Source organism: Rhea americana, unplaced genomic scaffold (genome assembly GCF_003343005.1).
Source record: "Rhea americana isolate MKP2758 unplaced genomic scaffold, rheAme1 scaffold_1, whole genome shotgun sequence".
Lineage (NCBI taxonomy): Eukaryota > Metazoa > Chordata > Aves > Rheiformes > Rheidae > Rhea > Rhea americana.
The window spans coordinates 3,468,845-3,476,815 of record NW_028185038.1 but is presented as its reverse complement, the minus strand read 5'-3'; the positions used below and the strand labels follow the sequence as shown (position 1 = coordinate 3,476,815).

Sequence of the window (7,971 nt, the reverse complement as noted above, 5' to 3'; positions counted from 1 at the left end):
GCCGCTTTGTCCGCGCCCCGCGCAAGCCCTCCCGTGCGAGCCGCCCCGCAAGCGCCAGCAACGCCAAGTCTTCCCATCCGGGAAAAGGGCAGCTTCGAAAGACTGACTCGGAGCGGAGAAACGTACTTTTACGCACGCACTTAGGCTTTCAGATCCCGTTCTGCATTTTGCCGGAGCATCCAAGCAGCTATCGCCGTACTGCTGAACTCGGCAAGGCAATGAAAACCTAACGACCACGTTCATCTGGATGAGCCCACAGACCACACGGTCCACTCCGCCTTCTTTTCCCTAAAGAAGCCCAAATTTGGGGTATGCCTTAAAGATSCTGACAATAATTCAGTATGATTAAACTCTCAATTCTTTGTTCCCAGACTTTATCGCTATAGACAACATCAGCATCTTAGTCAAAATACTGGCCAAGAGGGACAGGCAACTGCTCTGTTTCACAACTTGCCCTAACCTACTGGTTCCCAGTATTTTCTGTAGAGACATTTTCTTTGAGAAAAATGTCCGGTCTGTTCTTTTTGGGGTCCGTCACAACCCTTTTCACCCCTGCCCCTGCTATGRCCTGCTGCTGGTTTCTGCAAGGACAAGGTCCTATGCTGACCCAGCCCATTGCTTTGCAGCTCCGAGAGCATGAGGCAGACGTGCCAGCTGGCTTGCTTACAGCTAGCACAGGTCTGAAAAGCYTCTCTCTGCACTTGAGCTGTGAACCTTGTACTCCCATTTCGTTTTCTGAAAACAAATGAGCTAGGCACTATCACCCAAGTTACCAGGTAAAGACAGTCTTTCTGTTCCATACATACTCATCATCTTGTACTTTATCGCAACAGCCTTTCCTCTGGCCTTGAAAAACACGATACGCTCTGCTTTATCTTTTAAGCTGCCTTTCATGTTTTCAGGGGAGCACTTTGTCCCTGTCAGCTATGTTGCTCTTTTCATTTTGGATTTACCTTCCCCCAAACACCTGTGAAGTTCTTGGCCCTAGAAATTCTTTGTACTGAGGCTCAAATTAAATTAGCCTATTGCTAATAAAATCCACTATTAAACCCGCTGCTTACTGGTCATTAATGCTTTTTCCCTGGTTCTTCCTATTTTGCCACTTACACCACACTGGGATTGTACAGACCTTGGGCCAGGAATGGTTTCCACATTCCATTTCCACTGTTTGCAACTATTCACACAAGGCAGAACAGCTGCTTGAAAACCACAGTCTAATGCTGATACTCCYAGTACAACAGTCTCAGTGTTTACCACCTCAGACACACTCCAGGAGCCAAGAGATCACTAATACAAAGCTCTGTTTTATATATATATATACATATATATATATATATATATATAAACAAACCAGTAAGTGGAGGTAGTTATCGTTTTTTCTCTGACTAAAAACTAATCTTTTATTCTCTATAGTCACAAGAATCAGTATTCTTATACTGTGCTCAATGTTGGCTGAAGAGGTAGAAAGTTCATTCTTTCTACTGCCCTTACATACAACCACTTCCTTTCACTCTTATTTCCTTGACAACCCTTTTGGCTTAGCTAAGGCTAAAGCCTCATATTGTTAGAACATAGAATTGATAACGTATTTTTGCTCTACTGAAAGTCTATTAAGAGTCTATTAGCATCACTGCTAGTTCTTCTAGCACTCCCCATTGACATTTCCTACTTGTTTATGTAAGGAGAAGTCCCTTTATTCCTTGCTCTTATAACATTTTAGCCTAACAGGGTTTTGGTCTATGATTTGGGCTCCTCTGCACTGCTATARGAATGTCTTGCAGGTGTTCTTAACAGTGTGTTGATCTGCTCTGGCACTCTCTTATAGTCCCCTGAACATAAAAATTTGCTTCTGTCTTTAGAAAGCAAAGGTCCACTTCGAGCCAATAAAGCTCAAAACTTTTTTCGTTTACAGTCAAGATAGAGAATCATAAAATGCTAAAACTGAGAAAGAGAGAAAGCATTTCAACAGAATGACTGACTATGACTGGTATACTAGGCATGTATATGTCAGTAATTGTTTTACTGGTTATTACATAAGCCTTTAACTACCACTGAGGGAGACAGAATTGCAGATGCAGAGACGCTAGTGAACTGCAGGATTTATAGACTAAAATGCTGGTCTGAAGACAGCTGATCACAGGGTTCTACCCCAAGAAATCAGAGGGTTTCAAGAACATACAATTTTGTTTACAGGTCCAAAAGAGGCCATAAGAAGGGTTACAACTGTAGTTAACTTGGGAACAATAATACATTGTGTAACAAGTATAATTCACAACGTCAAATGAAAAAAAAAAAAAAAGCCCAGGAAGGTATTACAATTTACAAGGTTTATAACATCTCTATGACCCATTTGTTTTGTATATAGCAAACAACAAAATTCTTAAAGCCACCTTTCTCTCTCCAGTGTCTGATTTTATAATAGGTTGTTCATCTCTATAAGAGTAGTTACTTGAGAAACTTTATGTTGTACTGAACAGGATCATTACATGAAAATGTGCACAATCAGTTAAGGAGTACTTCTAAGTAGGTACATCTTTTTAATCAAGAGGAGCAGTCAGATGTTCTTCAGGATGACCTGCATTAACAAAATACTAATCATTACTAATCATTTAAATCATTACAAACTTGCGCCAAATTTCAAAGTAGTTCTGCATTTATCTTGAGAAAGATCAAGTGAGTTCATCCATTGTCAAAATAATCTGGCTCTCTTCCAACTCTTTTGGAGTTCATTAGGACCTTGCAACTATTTTTATTCACAATGAAAATCAAGTTTGCCCTTGGCAGAAGCAGAAAGTATTGTATGCCCAACATTACCTAAGAGGGTCTAAAGTGAAAAACATAAAATGTCTTAACCAAAATGAAAGCTGGATAATACCCACAAGATTGCACCAGAAATCAAAGAAGAATCACAGTCCACTGTAATTTCTGTAATTTTGCCACTATATTCCATTCAGTGTTGAAAGTAAGAGGGAATCACAGATTTTTTTATCAAGAACTTCAGAAAACATAGCTACTTACAAGCATGTTACGGAGCTCTTCCACTACACTACTGAGACAGCACTGCATGTGCTCCTAGTCAGAGCCAGGCCCTTCCGTCAGCTGAGACACAGTGAGATGGCTCCAAGCCTATGACTCCTCTCAGTAACTTAGAAAAATCAGCAATGGTGCTCAGTCCCACTAAGGGAAGAGAAGGATGTTCACAATCCATAAAGGTGGTCCTTGTATTTCCCTTTGAGCACTTATGTGAGAACCAACTCAGTGTTGTCCAAATGGCAGCTAAGACAGTTGGCGTGGAATTGAAATTCTAATCTAATCGCTTTAGGAATTTAAGACTGGATCACATCTTTTTTTTTTTTTTTTTTTTTTTTTTTTTTTTTTTTTTTTTTTGCTTGGCATATTATACAGAATCAGAGGTTGGAAGGGACCTCTGGAGATCATCTAGTCCAACCCCCCTGCTCAAGCAGGGTCGCCTAGAGCATATTTTTCACTGTTGATTGATAACTAAAAAATATTTCTTCTCTTCAATAGACATAACAGATAAACTAAGAAAGTTTCTAAACAACTGTTTGGTAATTTTTAAAGATTTCAATCTTAGTGCATCTCAGGAAGACTGAAGCACTTACCTTTGAACCAAATTTTGTCCTTTGAACCAAATTCTGTCCTGTCCAGGAGAGGCACGGTTGGAAGCTGGTAGCAAGAACTTTATCTTGTATTCCTCAAGGGATGGAATCTGTCTCCATATGCAGCTCCCATTAGAATTGCATGAATATGCCTGAAGGCTAAATATGTTCACAGAAATAGTTTTGGAAAATGAAAACTAGGAGACAAAGATAATGAACAAAGGCAAATAGCTCATTTTCACATCAAAATACTGTGTTCTAATGTTCTTCCTAGCTATCAGCAAAGACAAAATAGTGGAGTATTATTGCAGCTCATGGAAAGAATGACATCATTTTCTTTAGAAAAATACCTAAGCTGTTTTACAGCATTTTTATGCTTATACCATARAAGTATTAATTATAGTCATTATTGGGAACAGTCTGGAAAAAACAATTCTAAAAGCTGATCAATAAGGATGAATGCAGCTTTTTTTCATTTGAACTAAAAGGTAATTGAGGCAAAATTACTGACATACTGGAGGGYGTGGGAATGGATCCAGAAGATTATTTCTTGAGAAGGGAAACATTTCATACTATTCCCAATCTGTGGAAGTTTAGAGAACCAGGAGAGGCAGGGTTGGAAGCTGGTAGCAAGAACTTTATCTTCTATTCCTCAAGGGATAGAATCTGTCTCCATATTCTCGGCATAAACTACCTGCTACTGTAAAAAATACTAAATGTGGTTTGTTTCAAGCTGCTATAGCTGTAACTCCCACTTACAGGTATACATGTAAGTATTTGAGTATCTTGAAATCCTTATTCCTTTTTTAATTATGAACCTYCCTCCCATCCATCCGCTTCTATCAAAGGAATAAAGAAATTAGAAATTTCATATCTGGAAGAATGGTAATGGTTTCTGGCAGTGAAAAATTTTGGTCTTCAGTTGCTAAATGGGAACCACATTCCTCTTAGTTTAAGAGATCAATGCAGGAATCTAAGATTTATTATCTTCTTGAGGGCCTTGAGTATGACAGGGTGTGTGTTGGGGGTATACAGGAAATGTTTGCTCTGGTAAGAATGACTAAAAAAGTGGGTCTTTCCCTGCCATATTTGTAGGCAAAGGTAACTGTGGAGAGGCAGAACTGAGAAAGTGCTGGAACACCCAAAAGTTTCTCTCTTCTCTCTACCCCTCAACTATCTCGTTTGTTATAAAATATTTCTTTCTGCAAACTATGCTTTGCTGACATCTCCAGTCCACCAAAGCTGCAGAAACGTGCTTTTTACTAGGCCTATGCAGACCTTGGCTGGAGCACGCCTACATGTTTTTTCTGCAAAACTAAACATACAGTCCAATTCTTAACAGCTCTAGGAGGCAGTAACCCGGGGAAGGAAGACAATTTTTGATAGTTCAGGTATCAAACTATCATCAAACTAATATCAAGTTAAATAWTAAACTCTAACATATATACTATTATACTAGCTCTTGTCCTTACTTTAAGAAAAGTAAGGCTTTTTACAGCTTTGTAACTCTGCCTGGAGGGGCTTTCAGACAGTTACAGGGCATGTTCTTCCCACCACGGTGACAGTAGTAGCAAATTTCAAGTGTAGGCTCCAATCCATGAAAGTGGAAGACTTTCAAGATAGAAGTATTATTAGAATAAAAATCCTTACCAAAGTCTTTTCTCCTAACATCATTTTTAGACCTCTAAGTTGAGCCACTTTACCTGGGCTATCTCAATTCTCTCGAGAAAAGCATTCTCCCACTGTGCTTTTGTGACCTGCTTTAGCAGGCAGAACTCTAATCCGTATTAATGCTCCTCTAAATTATATCAGCCAGTGTGGCCTTCACAAACAAAAGTAATACTGCTCTTTCATTTAAGATGAAGGGGAGTATTTTGATGCTACGCTTAACAGAATGCACTGCAAAACTACTAATCAACACTCCAGCCAAAAGGAGAGCAAAGAAAAAAAATCACACAGACTAAGGAAGCAGTAAACACAGCCCCTTCCCAAAGAGAATGTGAGCCAAACAAGAAGCAAGATTCACTGAAAAAGAAGAGGAAAATCTAGAAAGAGCTTTAATTAAGATTTATAATAATCCACTAATGAAATGGATTTGGAAAAAAAAAAAAACAATTTCAATATTAAAAAACACATTACACTGCAAAATATAATTTACTTCTGTCAGTTCTAGATATCCTTAATAACAACACAGGAACTAAATAAAAATACAGATAATAAGATTATCAACACCAGCAAATAGGCATATATGAGAAGCACACTCCCAATATTTCGCAAGATGCTCTAGATGAGCTATTACCTAAGATATGCTTAGTTGGACTAATTAACCTAACACATAAAAACATACATAGTATTTTCTTAGACAACCATGGAAACATCTGTGTAGGCAGCACCTGCGGTCTTTATCATCTTCAGTACAGCAAAATAAAAATTATCTGACCAGGAGTATCATCCAAGAAACTCAAATCGCTTCATTTTAAATGAATCAGTGAACATATCTACGGTCTGTAAATGCTACATTAATAACTCGGAAGACATAAAAAGCACAAAAATGTACAGAATGTAAAAATTATACATTCTTTAAAAAACCTTTTGACTCTGCATAGCTGCCAAGATTGAAACTCTAGTCGATACACACTGAATTAGATGAAAACATAAACATAATTTGTATTTTAATTTAAAATAATTTTCAGCTGTTTTCCTCTCCTAATCACCAGAGTGACAGTGATGCTGTAACTGTGCTTCTCACTAAAAAGGCAATCACACCTAGGATTATAGCTAGACTGAGCTCACCCAGAAGCAACTGAAATGCTTAACCACCAAATACCAACAAGTCTTCCTGCTCCCTTCTTGGTTTTGCAAGGTTCTTCAATGCTTCAGTCATTTTTTTTTGTTCTTTGGAGCTTATCACCTATCAGATGTAACATGAAATACTGAAATATTCACATCAGACTCTCAGTACTGTGGAAGAAATCCACTTTTGACACGAGTTTTTGCAAGCTCATGCTTTCTTCAGCACATTCCCAGAACTGCAATTAATTTCAGCTGAGGATGGATCTTGAGGTTTATCCTCTTACAAGAGCAGAGTGTATGTTAAGATGTATCCAATATTTAACAAATAGTACAGTTATTATTTGAGGAAAAATGATGTTCAGAAGGGCAAAGACATTTGTCTAAACTGAAAAAATTAGTAAGATGCATTAAACTCCATCTTCTTTGTGAACACCGTCAGTTTGAAATACCCTTGGATCACTCGTACTTGACTTTCCTGAAAGTTCCTCTGTTGAAAAATTCATGGTTTATACTCAAGAAATTTATAGTTTCACATTTCCATTCTATCTCACCATCTCAGTTTCACCCAAAGAAAAAAGAATCTTATACAATACACTGATATGAACAAAATTCAGAGAAGAGAATATATGAAATGCAAAATATTTAGGCTTTCTTTGTCTCATCAGTCTTCTGATTATTTAATTAGAAAGATTATAGGTGCATAAAGATGTATTTTAAGAACGTCTGCCTTTGTAAGACAAAGATCATGGGTATAGATTCTTTTAAAGTTGTGTTTAGGAATTTAAGGCAGAAGAAGGAAGGATTTTCTTTTGTCTTTAAGTGCTGGTGAACTGTCTGTTTGGAACTGGTTTGAATGAATTCACGTGAATCAATAAAATAACGTTCTGTGGTTAGTACTGTATCTTATTTTAAAAGAACAGTATAAACTTAAGAAATGCAGAATAAACTCTCAAAGAGTGAGATCATGAACAATCAGATCAAAGATAGATTGAAGTAGTTGGTTTGAACAGAGTAATTTTCACTTTGATTGTGTTTCAACTGAATACTACAGTAAAGATGATGATAGCTGGGATGAAGTTGTCTGAATCAGTGATACTGGAATGCAAATACATGCCCATATTTTGCATAAAATTTACAAAGAGCTATTTCTGCACCTTGCCTTTTGACATCTCAGCATGCATGTTGAATAGGCTTCTTCTCTTTATCATTATCTGATGTCAGAACTAGAAGGAAAACTAAGAACAGAATATAAATTCAGATACAGGTATGCACAAGAGAGCAAGAGGGCAATGGAAAATGAAAAGGATCTTTTCATAAGAGAGGCTAAATATTTAATTGTAGCAAGCAAACACATTTGAGAAACTTTGCTGTACCTGACTTACAGCTGTTCAAAAGGAAGCCTGTCACCCTGGGAATAGTTCTGAATATACTGAAAATAAAATTCAAAGACTGAGGTGTGCCATATAAACATTTGTGATCTGCTTGTGTAGCAGGGTAGCTGACAAATTAATTGGGAGCACAACATCTTATAATCTCTGTGTTATTCTAAATGCAAGTT

The 7,971-nt window shown here is 37.5% G+C and overlaps 1 protein-coding gene across 2 annotated transcripts in view; it reads right to left on the bottom strand.

Annotated features, from left to right (window-relative positions):
- The window catches only part of CERK (ceramide kinase), a 70,709-nt gene that overhangs the window by 44,813 nt on the left and 17,925 nt on the right, over positions 1 to 7,971 (bottom strand). The window lies entirely within an intron of this gene.